This window comes from Ruditapes philippinarum, unplaced genomic scaffold (genome assembly GCF_026571515.1).
Source record: "Ruditapes philippinarum isolate M1 unplaced genomic scaffold, ASM2657151v2 ctg1667_1_1_1_1, whole genome shotgun sequence".
NCBI classification, from domain to species: Eukaryota; Metazoa; Mollusca; class Bivalvia; order Venerida; family Veneridae; genus Ruditapes; species Ruditapes philippinarum.
The window spans coordinates 24,063-44,754 of NW_026866442.1; the positions used below are offsets into that span (position 1 = coordinate 24,063).

General features: G+C 32.7%; 1 long non-coding RNA gene across 2 annotated transcripts in view; it reads left to right on the forward strand.

Moving 5' to 3' along the window:
• Positions 1-20,063, forward strand: part of LOC132732468 (uncharacterized) — a 32,330-nt gene extending 12,267 nt beyond the window's left edge. For both annotated transcript variants that reach the window (XR_009626052.1, XR_009626051.1), the window contains exons 2-3: positions 54-1,106; positions 19,948-20,063. This is a non-coding gene — a long non-coding RNA (uncharacterized LOC132732468). The remainder of the gene's footprint in view (positions 1-53; positions 1,107-19,947) is intronic.
• Positions 20,064-20,692: the final 629 nt, after the last annotated feature.

The window sequence follows — 20,692 nt, forward strand, 5'->3', positions numbered from 1 at the left end:
ACATTGCGACATTCTGATTGAGGACCACTCCATATAGGTATATGTTATTTCAGGGCTTTGAGGCACGAGCAGGCACTTTGATAGTGGCACCGTATACCTTCCATAGGTAAGCTGCTTCACTGCTACTTAATGTGAAAAAACTGCTGTACAGCTCCTTAATGTGAAAAAAGAAAATCAAGTTCCATTTCCAGAGTCTCCGGTGCACCTTTTATTCTAAGTTAAAGTAAAGTTCAGTTGGTCTGTTGAAGTATAGATGCTGAATATTTTATGTTCTGGTTTGACAAAGGATTAGTGTTCGTGTGAAACCCAACGCAACGCACACAAAATGATGGTTAAGAACTGCTGTTGTTTTTTCGGAAGTTGTAAGGAAACGCCGTAGAACTATTTTCTTACGCGTAAAGATATTGTTGTCGTTGTTGTGCATATATAGGAGGACACAACGAGATGAGAAGACGATTTATCGCATTCGAAGAGAAAAAAAAACACCAACCCCTCCCCCACGAAAAAAAAAACAAACAAACAAAAAGCAGAAGAAACAAAAACAACAACAAACAGCAGCAGCAGCAGCAGCAGCATAAAACAATAAATGACGTTAATTCTCTAAAGAATTTTAAGTACATAATATACTGGTATATTTAATATTTTTCGTAGTTTAATAATTCTTTCTGTTATGATATCTAAATAACGCGCGTCATTAATAGCAAATTTAAAATAGTAACGCAATAATCGATATGGTCCGATTTTTGAAATTAACCGGGGTTAAAAACGCGGACGTTTAATAATCGACGAGTATGTACATGTACATGTAAGAGTGTTTTATGTTAGTTAATAAGCAAGTAGATCTATAAATACACAAGACACGCTAAAATGTTGTTTTCAAGGATTTAGTTGACTCATTTTACACGCATGTTTGAGCAGTTGTTATGTTGGCTCTGTGTGTATCGAATTTTGTGTGATCACATAATTGTCAATATCGTGTATAAACGGTGTCGTCTGCAACTCGGTTCTAGTGTCGTCTGCTATCAACGCTATGACTCTCAGATAAATATTGGGAAACTTCCTCTGATAACACAGTAGGAAACGTCTAAGGAATTTAAAACATGAAGGTAGGCGAACATTTTCATATTACCACGCGTTTCTTATAGTTTACATATTGTACACATTTATGACACTTGTGTTTGCATGTTTTACATCTTAAAATGATTATAAACATTAATTTTATATGTGTTTACGGGAACGCTGAGGAATTATGTATTTAATTTATACCTGTAAATTATTCGAGTATATTATTACTTCTAGATCTCTACAGTATTCGAAATATGCTTTGATTATACTTAATTACAAAATGAATGAACCACACGTTTGTTAATCTTTGGGTCAAACGCGTGGTTTTAACAGAAATACATGTTTGTTTTTTTAGTCAAACTGAATAAGGCAACATGCGTGAATATATATCTTTATTTCGTGTTTCTTTATAACTATTTACAACTTCCTGTTCATTTGAACAAAAATTAACAAAACACCCGGCATTAAACACTTCTACTTACAGTTTAAGAAGTTAGTAAATAAAAAACATAAAGTTAAAAAGGATGTCAACGCTTTGTCACAAAAAAAATCTTTTGTTAACATTTAAAAAGATGCTTTTAAAACCTTTACAGTATTTTGTTTAAATTCTTTAATCTATTGTATATGTATAAAAAATGTTTTATCAAAAGAAAACCGTCATGTTTTGTGGTTAAAACGTGATGTGATCTTTGATGATACTATCATCTTCACGTATTTAGTAAAATAGACTACAATAACGAATTACCTACTTGAATTTAATGATGTTGAAAAACTTATATTCAATAACTTGTTTATATTCATTAAAGGCCCATTGTGCCTCAAAAATGCTTATATCATTTTTATTTACAGTTTGCATAAAACATTCTCATTTGCCATATACATGAACTGTCTTTTGTTTCATTAGCTCTGTATCATGATTATATAGCGATTAAGTATTTTGTATGGAAGTAAAAATACCACTTTGTTTACATTTTGATAACTTTCGACCGCACATTCTGCGCTACTTTCTTTAGTTGTTTGATATTTAAAATACCATTAAACACATATTTGACTTTTCTAAAGAATTAAGAAATATGGATTTCCGAGGCATAATGTGCCTTTAAAGAACGCATGAAGAATGTTCAAACTTTAATCACGCTCAGTATCTAATTGATTAAAATAAAATTAGCTCAGATTTGATCATCAGTAGGGATTTTCAAGTCATTTTGTAGTTATAAATAAATAATTTATGTACTGTTTTATTCCTATAGATTAGCAATAGGCTTGCAAATAAAAATTAAAAAAAAAATATCAAAATATTTGAAAACGCTAAAAAGTTAGGTGTCAATTTGAGTTCCTAATTAATAAACAAAATGGGGCTATATAGGGTACATGTATATGTAAAATGTTATAACTAGAATAGGACACTTATAAGCTCCTAATCTGTAAATATTGTTCATGTGCATCGAATTAATATGTTTAAACTAAAAGAGCGTCTATGTGACCAGGATTAGGTAATGTTTGTCAACGTAGGCGCTTTTAAAGTTTTAATACAATTTTGATGTACTTGAAATGAACTGTTATTTAACCTTGTCCTTCTGCATTGAAAGTGAGTAACATTTGCCACCGGTATAAAAGCAGGCCCTTGTGCACATCAGTGAAATTTGGTTCTTTACTATAATTTTTCATCTTAATGTCTCTATAGTTGGTTGTTGGTGGACAAGTCAGTTCTTGACGTCACATCCTTTAAGGTCCATACTTCCATTCTTTACTATGAGGTCAAATTCTTAAATGTCCACACTTTTATTCTTAATGTGTAACGACACACTCTTTAAGGTTCACGATTATACTTTATTTTTCTAAAGACAATGTTTGTGTATGAGTATGTCTGTTTATTAAAAACGGGGCCTCCGTGGTCGAAATGTTACTACCCCCCCCCCTCACCGCCTTTGGTTGGAATCCCATCATCTGAAAAAAATGTTATTCGGCATTTTAACAGAAAATCGATAGTCTATTTGTAAGCCTGCTCAAGCCTGACACAATGCAGAGCAACAACAACAAAAACAACAATTAAAAACACTTCCCAAAAGTGAGAAATATGTACAAAATTGTCGCTGAAACGAATTCAATTGTATGCATGTATATAATTACAAATCAACCTTTTGTATCTGTTTGTTAAAGTAAGTCTGTTTACTATCATTAATACTGTTTATTGCTTTCTCGCCAATGCCAGATGAAACAACTGCAGTTTTGCTCAGGGAATAAGTTCTGGCGTTTTGACACATTCGGTCATTTTAGATTATCGCATCAAACGGTTTTTACGGCGTTCCTTGTACAAACAGATCAATGAGAACTACTTTGTAAGCAAAAATTGTTCAGACAGCCATTCATATTGAAAATAGGAATATATAGACTGTGCGTCATAATTACAAAAATGCTTATTTTGAGAGAAAATTGAAGTATACCAGTCTCCGTCGTAGAAAGATAAATGTACAGATACCGAATCTGTAAGAATATTTACTGGAAAAAAATGAAATGAAGGTTTTGTCGGTATGCACTATGGTTTCTGTGAAATTTTCAGAGATGTTTAGTGACTCTATGGGCAACGTTTATATTTATCATTTTTGGCGGGAGTCACACGCTGGTCGAAATGTTTGGCTTGAGGGTAACTGTTTAAGGCTCTGTCGCGTGCTAAAAATTCTCTAGAACCGGTGCTGTAGTTTAATATGTTTTTTCAGTTTTAGTTATAATGTTACTATTTTAATGTATTTTATTTGTTGTTTAATGGCGTTGTGTCCGTACGCTTGTGTTTTCATTTTTTCTCCTTGTCATAAAACGTTAATTGAAAAGGCTTCTTGTAACATTCCGCATATTTCCAGTATAAATTCTTTGTTTATAAAACCTGACTGGCTTCTCAATGGTCATCATTCACTATCTGTTATGCAGGAAATAAAGAAATGCTTAATATATCATTAAAATTATGTACGAAATTTGCTGTAATCACAGAAGTATTTTCACAGTAGGATTATCTCTTGAATTTGGTTTTGCAAATCATGGCCTTTCAATTACGGAATAAATTAAAATGGTTCCCATGCTGGGAGATCTTTTCAACTGCAGACTTAAATATCATTTATGTTTGTATTGTTATATATACGTTAAAGTAATACTTGCAATTCTGTGATTTTCTTAGCTTCCTTCTATTCTTTTTTAATTCCTCTTCTTCAGCTCTCTCAATAACTTCATCCGCAATTGTAAGGGGCTGTAACTCACAAAGTGTTGATTTTGGTGGAATGGTTACTGTATTTGTTGTTAAACTAGACAGACTTATTGTGACTTCTCTAGAGTTTGAATAATTGTAGTTGATGATACTTGGTTCTACATCAATGAAGTCTGGTAAAGCTGTACTACTTGCTTCTTGCATTATAGCTACAGTTGGTTTATAATCAATTTTGTTGTTAATGTATCCCTTAATATTAATTGTCTCATTGGGTTTGATAGTTATCTTATGATACATTGCACTTTTCACTTTTCCTAACCGGTTTTTATTTTGTCTCAGTGTTCTATCCCTCATTGTTTTTGTCCTGATACATACGTACCAAGGATACGTAACATTTGCTACTAATAAAGTAATACAGAACCAATATGATCGCAAGTTACCCGATTCGAAGCCTCATTTGCGATACTTTATGTACAAAATGTTCAAATGATTCGAGGGTCTCAGCCATTTTTAATAAATATAACTAAAGATACGAATTCATAACAGACAATTTCAATTGCCACTCCGACTTCCATACATTCCGGGATTTGGAACACCCTGTCGGTTACTGAAGTTTGGCGCGAATGACAGTGAAGTTGCAAACACCAAATTATGCAAGTCTAAGATCTTCGATCTTCGATGTCAGTGCTAACTTCTCGATACTCAAGTCTTATTATGCAAACTTCCTACAGCTGTTAGTTCCACTGATCAAAGCGTGACGTAACCGGAGTTTGCCATGTTTCTGTCACGTGATTTGATAAGAATATAGCATCTGTACCAAGCAGAATGAAATCGATCAATTTCCGAAGTAAATGAAATTTCAATTTATTTGATTTTTACTTTCAACAAACTTTTTTTGATAACTTTATTTATCAAAAATCGGTACCGTGCCCCTCTATGCTTTTATAAATCACACCCATTCCAGAAAAGTGAGTATGAAGTAAGAGCATACTACCAATACGCATTGCAAGACAACAACGCTTGTTCAATTGTTCCACTTGAGGAAATTTGTCTTGACTGCTCCATTACAGTAATATTGTTATGATGATAGATCAAGATTTTCCTGCTTGTTTTTTTATTCGTTTCCGGATACTTTACATATTGAAACTAAACAACTAACGCTGGCATGTTTTATTATAAGTTTTAAAATTCTATATACAATTTAATCGACATTAGCTTGTATAAAAAATGTGTAAATAAAACAAAAGCAAAAAGGAAAGCGCCAATAAAAATATATTGCAATGACTCCATTATACGCGGAGACTTTAAGAAGGGTTTTTCTTCAGTCTGTTTAATATTAAAATATTAGATCAGTTCCCCTGTCCAAGCAACGTTTTAAAAACATTTAGATATTGACCCCCTTAAAACTGACGGTTTCGAATTCAAATCAAGAATTGTCAATTACAGATGTCCATCAGCGTTAGAACACATCACATTATATCAATAAAAGTACATCAACTCATATCTTTCGGTGTTTATTCATTTATAAAAATAATTCAATAATGCCATGATGCTAGAGGGAGTCAAAGATTTGTCAAACGTTGCGTGATTGTATTCATTTTTGTTCTCCTATGTTATCTATCGTGTGAGTATTTTACAAATATCTTGCTACTTTACATCGATCTATCATCATGACATTTTCCAACAAGTTCATTAACTAAAAGCATAGATTGTTAATACATTGAGACCGAGAACACCACTTTTATAATGATATTTGCAAGAAAGGTCTTTTAGAACTTGGCTTTAGTATCGGGTGTTTGTGTACAGTTAAGTCTGCATGTTTCCGATCGGATCAGGGTTTGATGTTTTGCATGATGTAAAAATAGCCAAACGAACAAACAAAAGCTACAAACAAAACAAACAACAGCAGAGAATGAATAAGCCCTCCTCTATATTGAGTCTATATGTATTCTTTTTTTCTTCTTTTTAATCTGATGATATATGAGAATTATTTTGAGAAAATCATGCTTCTTTTGAAGTCTGGTTTAAATGAGCAATAGTTGTGCTTTTAATATGATATATTTTTTAATTAGGTAAGAACAGTCTTCCTAACAATATGCCCATCCAAGGGTATATAGTGAGTGAACAGGTGAAAGTAAAACGAGTTTACATTTGGCCATCATCTCTTTCAATTTTGGTTTTTAAAAAAACATTATTTTATATTCACGACTATATACACAAGTTGATAATTGAAAAGGAACCGGACCGAGAGCTGCAATAGCAACTGGTCCAATTCCTTTCAATTTTAAAATTCACTTCGCATGAACTTTAAATAATTCATATGGCCCATGGATCCATTGGAATTTACCTGTAATATTCAATTTAAGAGTGGGACAGTCTTTTTATATCTTTTAGGCAGATTGATATTTTATCCAAAACACTTTTCAACATCAGCTGTTGGACAATCACTATTATAACAGTCAGTCGTTTGAAATAGATTGTGAATTTAGCTCACTTTGACAATGAAAAATGAGCATAATAATTATGTTGCTTTATTGTTTTATTAAAACTGTTTTACAGATCATAATACATTTTGTTTACTTTTCTGTCTTAAAGTGTTTTGTCTGCCTGCTATGTTTTAAGGTATGATGGGTATAAGGAGACTTCCCTACTTGTCGCCCAACTAATTACGTATAGCTTTGTTAACAGTTTCTTGCAGAGGGTGAGGGGCAATATGTTAATATTGTTTCATTTAAGTATTGTGTGTATAAATGATGATAACTATGACGACGACGGCGACGACAAAACAACAACAACAACAACAACAGCAGCAACAACAACAATAATAATAATAATCATCATAATGATAATAATAATGATGATGATAATAATAATGATAATAATAATAAAATAATAATAATAATAATGGTAATAATATTGATAATAATAATCATAATCATGATAATAATGACGATGATAATGATAATGATAATGATAATAATAATAATAATAATAATGATGATGATGATGATGATGATGATAATAAACGCCATATCATTCTAGCAAGATGCAGCACATATCTAAAGCTTGCCAAAATATAGTACAAAATTCTAGTTAAAAGGTATGGTTATAATTATACATGTATTTCAAATGTTAAAATTTCGTTTTCGTCTAATTCTTTTTGCGGTTACTGAACTTATTGTTCTAAATTTTTTCAAATATGTATGAGTTATAGTAACATCTCGCAAATGTTGTCCTTTTGTTGTATTACTTCCGGTGCATTGTTACAAAAGTCGAGATTTTACTGAAAAGTAAAAATGGATGAAGCACCTTAAACTTAATTTTGAGTATGTAACATCTGCAAACAGTTTGTGTGTTCTAGAAAAAAAACATGCAAAATATGCATTTTCTGGGTGTTTTTTTTTTTCTCAGCCTGCGGGCGGGTAGAGTGGTGCATTGAAATAGTCTTGCGCGAGAGAGAATTTCTTCCAGATAAAATACAGTAGTACACTAGTTAGAATTCAAGAAAGAATTAAATGTGTTATTAATTGTCTGGAATGTTGAGATAAACTACACCGTCTCGACTTGAGCTTGATCTAGATTTTTAAAAACTGCACTTTTAAATATGATAAGTTTCTTAGAAGACGCGGTTACTATATAATAAACAAGTAACTTTAAGGATTGTGTACAAAGTATTCTTATTTTCTAAAATAATGACGCCACATTGATAAACGTATTACAATTTTTTTTAAAGTATCTTTAAAAATATCGGTATCACGAAAACTGTCGAAAGAAGGCCAGTGTGTCTTCGGGTTTTTTCGGTGGTAATCGACTTAATATGTCGATATTTACCGATTTGTTAGGGTTCGAATCTTTTACAATATGTAAAACCTTTATGTACGTATTTGATTTCATACCTATACTACAGCCTGCTGGCAACAAATAATTATGTCCATGCTACAAAGTGCAGACCAAGATTTGCAGGCACAAGATTGTATAGTTAATATCAAAAGTTATTAAAATTATAAAATGAGCAACGAAAACAAAAGATAAAAAGGTGAAAATCACAGACTCTGTTTTATTGAGTCTTTCCATGAGATTCTATATGGACTACAACATCACCACGCCCCTTAGCATCGGCTTAAACATTACAAAGTGTCTTATGTGGCAACGTGTACAGCTTCTTTTTATGATCATTACTGGTAACACTAGTTACAAGAGAATAATCAAAGCACAGAAGGCGCTGAATTTGTTTGGGTCTCAGAATGTAAGAAAGGTACAGGTTGTGAGATTATATGTATATTGCCACCAATGCTTTCCAGCGTTTTAATTGTAGTAAATTGGCTATAAGACTAATTGCAACACTGATATTCAATCCAACGTTTACTGTATTTGACTTAAACCATTTGAAAAAAAAATGAGTTGCCTTTACTGGGATTTGAACTCCAGACCTCTATACTGTATATCTGTATGTATTATAATTCATTTTGCAAGGCACCAGAGTTTGATACATACGGAATTCTGCATAACTAGATTTGCATCAAAAAATCATTTATGTTCACTTTTTACGACAGCCACACTTTATCCTTGCATATCATGGCTACTTCCTTAACAAGGACACTTAAAAAGGAATTAAAAAAAAAAGTTTCCTCGACTGGGATTTGAACTCCAGACCTCTTACTCACTAAGCTAGCGCGTTACTCCTGCACCACGGAGAAGTTATACAACAATATCTGATTAACATCAAGTCATTCTAAATTTAGAACTTCCATTGCATTTCGGGTTTGTAATCCTTATTAATTTCGAGGTATTTTGTTCAGGATAAACCTGTTGTTTAAAGTTGAAGTAAAAAAATTTAGCGAAAATCTTCTCGCCCAAACAGTCCGACATGTAGAATCTATAAATTCCACTACTTGGTTTGTGTAGTATTCGGTTATCGACATTGCTAAAAATAGTATTTTCATTGATAAAATCATATTCATCCGCGTAATTTGTGATTGTGCATTTATTGTCAATTCTATAAGCCAACGCTATGTTTAAACTTTGAATGCGTTGTAATTTGTTGGATACTTGTAACAAAATAAAAATATTTCTTTCTTTTAAATCGCTAGTTTAAAGCTGCTTTGAGAACTACTTGTTGTTAGGTTTGTCGTGAACGTCTGTGTCAGAGATTGAATGTCCGCTTTGTATTTACTTATTTTCGATCAGAAAATACAATTAAACAATATTAGAAATCTTCGACCATTCGGGAATTATTTTGCTTGAAAATTAATTTGCCTGTCTTTGACCATCTTTACGCAGTGATCTCCCCTGAATTTTTCGGCGTTAGTGTACATATAAAGGGAAGTAACCGCTTCAAAAAAGTGGACTACTTTCGGCATTTGCAATTAACAGCATTAGACTCTGAAATTTCGCTACCATTATTTGTTTGGTCTGACGACCCAAACAAATAAAAATCATATTTATCTTAATAAAATTAATGATAAAATATAGTCAATTTTACTCTAAAGTTGTTTGAAATCATACAGTTCTTCTTGGTTAAATTTCTTTATATTGTTTCAAGTTTTTTTAAGTTTAACAGTTTCTTTTTGTCTTTTTTAATGTTTCATATTTATATAACAATGTGCTGAATTTAGAAGGATATGTTGAATATGTCAGGTGCTGAATTAAATAAATGTTCAAGACTTGTGAATGCGGGGAAAAAAGTCGGTGTAAGATTTGAAATGACTTTGTTAATTTGCAAACATTACTATATTGCATTTGACGAGGCTTTTGTCCGGAGACAGAAGTAAATCCCATTCGCATATTTTTAGCACTTTCCGTAATTATTGTTGATCGGTGAAGTGTTCCGAATAGAGTTAACCCTAGAGCACGCTGGCTGCTATTAGCTAAGATGTTGAATTTCGAAGCTGGTCTGATGTATAATTAAAAAAAATCAGTTTACTTTTTTGACTCAAATTTCTGTTTAAGCAAAATACTTCATATTTTGGTATAAATTTTGGTAAAACTGTAAGCCGGAATTGGATTTCATATTGAAATTCGTTCTGTACATTACATAGTCTAAAATGTACTTGGGATGGTACCCGATGTCTGGCAGGAAACCAACAAAACATCTAACCAGGGATATTTTTGTAGTTTTTCACTTAAATTATGTAAAATCGATGCAGCGAGAGATTGCATCGGTAACAACAGTTAGTTTTCAAAAATCGATCCTGAGAAATGTCGTTAAAACTGGCTTCAGCAATCATGGGGGAAATGTTCCGAATAAACGAATTAATAGTTGATGTATTTGATATACAAATAATTTGAAAATGAATCAAGTTTGATCAAGCAATCTTTGCCTATATGCTTCAATTTGATATGACTTCCAGAGTCGTCGTTTTTGATATGAATAATTTGTACGATAGATGAATTATATATAATTGTTTCCCGGAAAACCAAATCATGAATTATGAATCCTTTGATTTTTTGAAGCAGACGATATGTTTACAACTCGATTTCCCGCGTGTAACATTTGCAATTTCTTACAACCGCACCGGTCAATACTGAATTTAGAGAAAACCATTCAAGAAGCACTCATCATTGTTACAATGTATCAACGCCTGCTCGTGCTGGGTTATTAAATCTTCATGTATTGATGTTTATTTTCTGGGAACAGAAACTATGATTATTGGGTCTGCCTGAAGAGAAATATTGGGAACATGTTCTGTCCGTAGTAATTTGTGAGATGTATGTGACATTAATCAAGAACTACGCTTGACGTGCTCGATTACGTAAATTTGTCTGTCATGTTTGATTTTTTATTGGGGAATTTCAAGGAACTTTTCAAAATAACTTGAAATGCTTTATTATTCGCCAATTCTGTGAGTAGAATTCTAAGTACGTTACGTGTGCAGCATACATGATTGAATATCTTCCGTTTTTTTATCCCTACATGCGGAAGTGATTAAAAATCATTATCTCGTTACTTTAGTTTTAAACGTTATTATCACAAACTTTAAAAAGCGTGCAGCTTAAGTGTGTTATATGGTCAAAATTTTGAAAGCGAATTTAATAAGAAGTTAAGTAAAAGACCCTAAAATTTGTTCTCTTTCATAATGTCTTTAAAATTTAATCACAAAATTCACGAAAACGTGGATTTGTTGCATGTTTTATTCGAATTATGAGATTTTTATGCAGTTTCATTTATATTTTGAAATACCACACATGACTGCATCCTTTTTACCACCGTGTTTTAAAATATGTAAAATGGAGCTTGCAGATGAATTTCTCACGATAAAGACGGCATGATATATTCGAACAATAACAAATACTCGAATAATAGTGTGCATCACTGTGAAAATAATTTATTTAAGCCATGAAAACTTCGATAATTTATGGGATGAGTGTGCTGTATTTTGTATCCATAAATTAAATTAGACAAAAACCTTAATTTGATTGCTTTCATACCCATTTACATGCATGACGAGAAGGTATTTGATACTGCATTCAACTGTTCATGAATGTCTGTCGTTTGTCCTGATCTATTTCCAAGTATGCTATATCTTATTTTTGAGTACTGGATATTTTTTGATTGATCTTTTCGTAAATTACATATGATTTGAACTATCTTTCCGAGAAATGCATAATCATTTGCTATAACTTTTCGGCGTAATCGTTTGCTATAAGTTTTCGGGAATAAAGTATCGTTAGTGTCTATTTGGTAAAATATTGAAATTTAATCCATGTAATTTTGTACAAAATTAAAAGAAATATGCACGGCTTCAGCACAGACATATGCATGTTAATCCTTGTTGAAACTGAGTAGGAAAAATGCATTTTACCGGAAGTTACTAGCGCGCTCTGCAACGGCGAATCAGATGCACGCCACAGCAAACTTGGGAAAGTTATTCATTTTTGTTTTCTTTCATTCCATTGGTTGCTTCTTATCAGAGGAGTGGGGAAGGGGTGCTGATGCTACTGAATCCCTGCTTTTTTCTACAACGACCCCCATCTGATTCAATTCAAAATTAGCCGCGGTCCGCCATCATTCGATTTTAGACCATGCGCAATGAACGTCATGTACTTGTAATGACTTGCAATCTAACCCTGATGGGATTTAGTCACAATATCGGAAAAGCGGTGACTTATCTTGATGAAATTTACATCCTAGTATTTGAATTGTGATAGTTGGTAATCTATCACGGACGTTAAGGGTACATTGATGGGATTGCGCGGCGTGATAAAGATTAAGAAATAGTATTTTGTGACTGATACATTGAATAAATATAAATATTTCAGTCAATTTAGATAAAGTCTGCTTTACTTACAGTTTAGTGCTTTACATACAGTGTAACCTTATTATAATTCGTGTTGGCCTCGTCAATTTTGTACCCGTTTGTACTAGTTTGATAAATGCATGTATGTGTGATTTTTTTTGTATTTATGCTTCTCCTTTAGAAAACGAATTTCAAACTAACTTGGTCGGCGTTTTATTCAAACCGTTGCGCACTTGTCTGAAAACTAAGCGATACCTCATTTGGCCTTATTTCATTCGTGCTTTTATATATACTTGTCTGAAAAACAAACAACAGTTTATTTTAGACTGGTCGTATTTAATAACTTGTTGTCTTTTATCTGAAAACCAACTTATAACTAATGTTTGCCTCATTTTATTTCAGATTTTTTCTTAACAGAACTCAAATTTAATTTGGCCTTATTTCAACATAATAATTGTTTTCTTACCAGAACACCAAGTTATAAACAGTTTTGGCCTTCTTTTATTACAGAATACCTAATATAATTATATCTTTATTGTATGTTATTTATTTTTGTCAGACAACCAAGTTTTAACTCATCCTAGCCTCATTTCATTCACTACTTTTTATTTTTCTTCTAGTTTTAAATTAGTTTTGTCTCTCAGTTATCTGATACTATTTAACACACTTGTCAGAAAACCAATTGTTTACCTTATTTTAGCCTTATGCCTTTGGTAATAGAGCGTTGTAATGATTAAACTTAACTTAAAATAGCATTAACTTTGTACAATGTATATGTGTCTATATTAACTTGTAAATGGGTCAGTGAATTTAATGGAGGTATATAATGTAAGCCACTTTTCAAAGATAAATTTAAATAGATTGCTACCAGATGCAGATAAAATTGTAGAAAATTACTTTTGATAATGTAGATCTAGGACTCTCTGGGGATAACGTAATACATAAACACAAAGCATGTGAAAAAAGAAGAATAAATTTTGGGAGTTTAAAGTTATATGTTTCATGTTGACTGTCGACGAATTTCATTGGAAGTTGATAAATGATAACGTTTATAATAAGTTGATAACGTTAACAAAATTAAAAGTTGGTTAAAAATATTTAAATGTCATGTATTTGGCAATTTCTATCGCAAAGTGTGTAGATTTTCTTTCTTCAAACAGCGTAAAGCGAACCGGCGGACTAATAATGAAGTTTGAGTGTCAACGCTAATGTTATTTGCATATTGACATTTTGTGCGAACGAATGTTAAATCGAACGCGTCGTAACGGATTATTCCACCTAAAGAAAACAGATTTTTAGTTCGTAATCTGTTACGTTGTGATAAAGTGTTACATCGGTATTGGCTCGAGTCTAAAATGCACTCTTCACTATAAAATCTCGCTTTTCTGTTGATTATAGGATTTGGATTAAACATGAATTCAGCAAATAATGGAGAAACGAAGGAGGTATAAAGTTATTTTTATATTTATACTATTTTGTATTTTTGTCACTGTATTTGGTATGATAAGGATTTTCATTTTTGTTTACCGGTATTTCATGTATGTTTGTAAAAGAAAAGGATAGGAAATGAATTTATGAATGAATGAATGAATGAATAAATGAAGGGATAAATGAGTGAGTGAGTGAATAAAGGAATAAATAAATGAATGAATAAATGAATGAATGAATATAGGAATAAATAAATGAGTGAGTGAGTGAGTGAGTGAGTGAATAAATGAATGAATGAATGAATGAATGAATGAATGAATTAATGAATTAACGCAAATACTTATGAATTAATTGAATGATTTTCTAATAAATAAATAAATAAATAATTGAATGACTGACCGACTGACTGATAAAAACGACAAAGTTTTTAAATGAATGGATGAATGAATGAATGAATGAATGATTGATTGATTGATTGTTTGATTGATTGATTGATTAAAAGATTGATTGATTGATTAATAACAACATGATTGATACATGCATGCATTTAGAAATGCTTTAAGATGAAAATGAATGAAAAAATGGCCGAGCGAACAGTTTTAAATTTGACTGAACGAACGAGTATACGGACGGACGGACGGACGGACGAACGAACGAACGAATAACCGAATGAACGAATAAACGGACACACGGACGGTTAATGAATAAATAATCAACTGAATTAATGTACAGACGGACGGACGAACGTACATACGCACATACAAAGTACGAACGGAAGCACAAACTAACAAATGAATGAGAGAGTTGACTCTTTTTATTCAGATTGAATGAACGAACGAATTTAAAAATATTATCAGAACAGACAAGAAAACAGACTGGACGACACTTACAATTGCTCCAGGCATGATGTTTGTATGAAGCGAAGTTTCATAGAATTTTAAAATTCATAAAAATCTTCTTTGGCGCAAGTGATTAAGTAACATTTTTTTAGGATTACCTTTATATTTAATGATGTAAATTAAGGTTTGCTGCCCACCCACCTTCGCTCAATGTTTTAATTAAATTTAGTAATGATTATACGCGCTTGGTATCGAACTAAAATCTTTACCAATCCTAGAAATATAACAATGTTTATGTAGAGGTAATTAGATATCTTTTATATTTGCAAAAGCAGTGTGAAGTGTAATCATAGTTCGTGATCTGCATTTTTAATCTCATATCCTTCCAAGTATGACGGTAAAATAATAGGATTCATGGAGATAACAATTACAGACAGACAAACACACAGACAGACAGGCGGACGGACACATTTGAAGACCAAAGGTTCTGAGGCTTTCCTAACATTGTCCATTTCCTTTGCATACAGATTTATATTAACTCTTCCTTTTAAATTGAAATTACAATGCCATACATTCAAGATTAATGGCACAGTGACACAAATACATGAACTATGGTGGCAAGTTTGGGACACCAGATGATGAATTATACAATTATCGCGACAACTACATATAAATAGTTATCTGGTGGAAGAAAAATGCCATAATAATGAACAATTTAAAATTCAAAAGAAAAAGCTCTTTTCTCCGCTACAGAAACATAAGACGGATAAACATAAAAAGCAGACGAGATTTCCCGTCTGCTCCTGTCCAATATCTAGGCTAACGCGCGAGGAGTTACACCATCGGAATCAAGATTTAGCGTGTTAGCTGTCGGGACTGTCTAGTAAAGTGTCAATTAAAACAGTTAAAACATGGTGGCTGCCGTAGTAATAGTGATGTTAAGGATAGTTTTATGTACTTTGACCTGTCACTATTTTATGTCGCTGTGATTTGATACAGTCGGTAAATATTTTCACATACTCGTCTGCTCGTGTGTTTTGTGCAGAGTTTAAACCTCACCGAAATGTGTGAAAAGTTCGGTGTCACCATAGTGACTAGCGCGAGATTGAAGATTTGTTAATTAAACTGTATCATCCGGATGTTTGAGTCTTGTATCCTATAAATCTACCCAAACGTCTGAATGATACAAACTGTTTAGTAGGTATGGGTTACAATGTACATGGACTCTTAAAGGGGACAGGGACCTAAAAATGAGCAATTTTGAAGTTCTGTGTGGCCAGAAACACAAATCCAAATATTTCAAAATCTTTTGCAAGGCAGAATACCGGTTGCACAGCTTTATGACATACATTGAAGAAAATTATACATGTAGTTTACATGCATTGCTCTGAAAAATAAAGACTGTCAGCAATTTATATTAACACCAACCCAACAAAAATCACTTCTAAAATATACTAATATAAGTTTTATTCACGAAGGACTCAGATACTCAGAATTCGTTCGCTTGATTTCTTTAAAAGAATCACCAACACACAGCGCAATCACTGTGCAATCAATGGAATTTTCAAAGATGTCGAATTTACTGTCAGTCATACGTTTAGATTTTTACCCAAAGGCGGCAACTGTCAATTGCAATGCTTAATACAAAGCTACCAAAATGTTAAGTTTCGGATAAAATAACAGAAAAAAATATTATCATTTCCTACACGCAAACAAGAAAGAATTACAATGACAAAGAAATATCAGAAGTTTTCAGTGTGACCTTCAGAGCACCAATGTCCGTGTTATTTATCAATTTGACCGAGGCCATAGTTTGAATAAGTCTGCTGTCCCCTTACTTACATACTCATTCAGTTTAGTTCTATATACTTGCTGGTGGTACATGTGATTTTCAGCCCAGAACGTTTGTGTTATCCAAAAGACGTTCTTCAAAGCCGGTTAGCCAACTTCCTTATAAACGGCCATTTGTTCTCTGCTAATCTTTTCTGAAACAATGCATGGACGAATCTGCTAAACACAATCAAAACTGTTCCCGCCTCCCTTTGCAAAATTACGAACTTTGAACATAATGATATTACATGTACATTGTTTATACTGTATGTCGACACCAAATCAAAATACGGAGGCCGCATTGTGTCGCAATAAAAATCGCGTTTTTTAATATTGTTTTTTGTTTCGTTTTTTTTTTTGTAATGTTTTAACTCTCGCATCCTGTCTTACAATTTTACTTTTCAAGATATTTTTCTCTCGAATTGATTAAACTTTCTTGATTGTAATTCCAGTCTGTACCGCACGCTGTTCGAGATAAAATAACTTACTTAGCTATGTGTGAAACCTGCAATAACTTCTATAATTTACGAGTCTGTACAATGTGGAAATATGTGTTTTTCTTTTACAGAAAGTTTTAATGTCTTAAAGTGCCGCATGCTTGCCACTGAAAGTGATACTACAGTCTTACATTATCTAGATTAAAGAATACGCTCCCTAATGAGCATGTATAAGGGTCGCCATATTTGTAGTTTCCTAATTATGACATCACAGGGGGAAACGCGCTTGAAATCACGTGACAACAAAAATTAAGTTATACGAACTCTGAGAGTAACATCCGTATATTACCTTATTTCCAAATACAAAGGCTTCGTCCCCCAATCCAAGACATATGTTTGATAAACGAAGACGGAAGACAAATTACATAGTTCTGCAGACGTTTCAGGCAATAAACGAAATGTGTGACCTTTAACAACAAATATATTGTGTTCCGATCCTATTCGGCATCCTTTGGTAAAAAAAAACGTTAAGTAGTAGAGGTGCCTCAAATGATTATATTCCAGTGAAACAGTCTTCTACAATAGGTAGTTTGAAGTGATGAAGAAAGGCCATTTTCGTTAAATTTATCTTGACCACTTTGCCGCTGTTTCATAATGTTCTGTACTGAAGTCAATCGTAACTTCTTGGCCCTTTCCGTCAATCTTTGGATAACTATTATGAATAATAATTGTCGTACTAATGTATGGCGTAAATGGTCGGAAATTCAGAGTAATTTTCACATTAAGTTTGAAACTCTTTAAATTCAAACCAAGGTTTTCTCGTTTGGTCACCGACGAAAGCTGTTCCGAAGGAAAAATCCTTATCAAAGCAAACGGGTTTTAGTCGCGCTAAACTTCTAACCATTGACTGTTTTGTGTTTGAAAAAGCTATTTGAGGAGACATGTACCCATTATTTTCATTCAGTACTATAATATAAACTTCAAAAAGATGAATGTAATAAACTGTTGAAGTTTTATTTTCCCCTTTAAAATTTGATGAATTTTTTGTACGTAAAAAGAAATTAAAATAAACCACTTAAGTTTGGTGGAATTTTATAAAAATAAAAGGTAAAAATTAAACTTTAGTTTTAAAAAAGGTAAAAACCAGATGTGTTTTATCTTCAATGGTTCCACAATAAAAGGGGCCCCGGGGAATTTTTCAGAAACCAATATTTTTCTTTTTAAATTTTTATCCCAATTTGGGGAAAAAAACCAAAAATGGAAAATTTGTTTTATTAAAGTAGTTTTTTGTTTAAAAAAATACTCTTAACGTGAGCAAAGCTTTTTCCCTTGCCCTTTTTTTTTTTTTTGATTTGAAAAAATTTTTTGAAAAATTTTTTACAAAGAAAATTTTGTAAAAAAATTTTTAAAAAAGGCCCGAAAAATTTTTTTTTTGAAAATTTTTTTAAAAAAGTTTTTTCGTTTGGGCATGATCTAAAGGGTTTGGCCAAAAAACCCGATTTTTTTTTGTTATAATTATGTTTAAACTTTTTTTTTACTTTAAAAAAACTTTTTGGGTCTGTTTCAGGTCAGAGTTAAAGTTCCCCATCTCAAAATCTTGTTTTATTTTGTTCACTTTAAAAACTGCAGGGTTTAAAATTTGATTTAAAAACTAAAATTGGCATGCAAGAATTTCTTTTGGGAATTTTCGGGCCCTTTACCAATCTCTTGAAATTTTTCGGGGGTTTAAAGAATTTACAAAAATTTTTAAAATTTTGAACTACAGGGAATTTTACCAAAATTTAAAATTCAAGGGAAATTTTTTTTTGGAAAGGGTTTAAATTGTGGGAAAACATGAAGTTGAAATGTCCCAAACCCGGGCTTTCGACAATTGTTATATATGGGTGATTTTGGGTTTTCACATAAAAAAGGGAAAATAAAACCTACATTTTTAAAATTTTTTTAAACAAACTGTTTAAAAATTGTCATAATCATGGATTTAGATTTTAAATTTTCCCCTGCCTTGTTTAAATTTGATCGCTTTAAACCAAAGTTTTTTGCCAAAAGTTTTTTTAAAAAAAAGGAAAAAAGTCGGGGAATTTTTTAAAATATAAGCGAAAAACAAATATTTAAAAAATTTGGGAAACAACGTTCATGGCACGAGCCCTTGACAAATAGGGCCAAAGGGCCACCGAAAGGCACTTTTTTGGGGCACCTTTAACGTGATCTGGGGTTGTTTAAAAAAGGGAAAGGGGGGGGGGAATAGATAAAGTTTAAAAAAATTTTCTTTTTTGGGAAATGTCTTTGAGATGTAAAAAAGCAATTTTTTTTTTATTTCCTTTTTTAATTTTTAAAACCCGGGAAATATTGTAGTTCGAAAAATACCATTGAAACCTCACACATGTCTATATGAACATAAACTGTAGGTCACTGCCTACTATAAGACCCATAACTCAAATAGTGCTTTTCACTGAATTATTTATGTTTGTAATATCGAGCATTTGTGCATTATCATAACTCTTGTCTAACTACCTATCACTGAAAATGTACGTACACACTTAACGTCGGCAATGATAAGTTAGCCTTCAGTGCCATTGTGGCTGACGGGTTGCCAGGCATCAGAATTGCAACTACCGTTTACCACATAACACCACATACCACATATGATCGTAAGAGGCGACTAAATGGGTTTGAACTATTGTAGTTTCTGCATCTCTTAGTTTTAGCAGGTGTGGTCGTTTTGACCCTCGATGTTGCTTTAAATTTGTAGCACAAAAAATCTTTCCTGTTTGTGTTTCGGCTTGAATTTTGTTGGTGTACCGTAAAACCAAGTAAACAAAGTAAGCCCTCATCAAACATGTATCAAGATTTGTAGACAAATTTATGTTATCGATTGATACATCATTATCCACATGTTCCGCCATATCTAATTTCAGGTCTCGAAGTGGCACGGACGGCGGTCCGAGCCTGCCACCGACGACGAGTTGGTTCCCCTCGCACTCTCAACTGACTCGGACACAATGGAAGAACAGACCAAGACCCGGGTACCAGAACTTTTGAGACCCCCTTTGCACTCCCCTCGAAAATGGATTACTAAAGGTGATATTATTTACAAAAAAGGGAGGATTTAAAAAAAATCGCAAGTTTTTGCCATTTTCTTTTTTATTATACTCATTGGAAAAAGATGTGTATTTTTAGGTTTTGAATGGGACATTTAAAAACACAGTAGAAAAATCTTCCTCTCCTTGAAAAAAAATAAAAGCTATTTTTCACGATTCATTGGAGTTCTGTCGTTCTTGTGTTTAAAAAATCAGTACTTAGAACTTTTTGACACGTGCCCTTTTTCACTTTATTTTTACAACTAATATGCTAACTTGCAAGTAAAAGTACGTATGAATTCTTGTTGGCATGATGTGCTGAAGCGACAAGACGGTGCGCCGGTGCGAAGAGGGGGATAGGGTCATTCGAATGAGGTGTGAGACGATGAGATGTTACGATATTTATCTCGCGTTTTCTTATCATACCATCGTTTCGGCATATCGTCTTATTGCAGCGGCATATTGTTTAGTAGATTCGGCACATTGTTTTGTTGCTTGACTATTCAAGGTTTGTTCTAGGTCGCCGATGTTAAGCTACTACAGTCTCACTTACATCCGGCAGAGCCCCGTAGACATCCTGGGT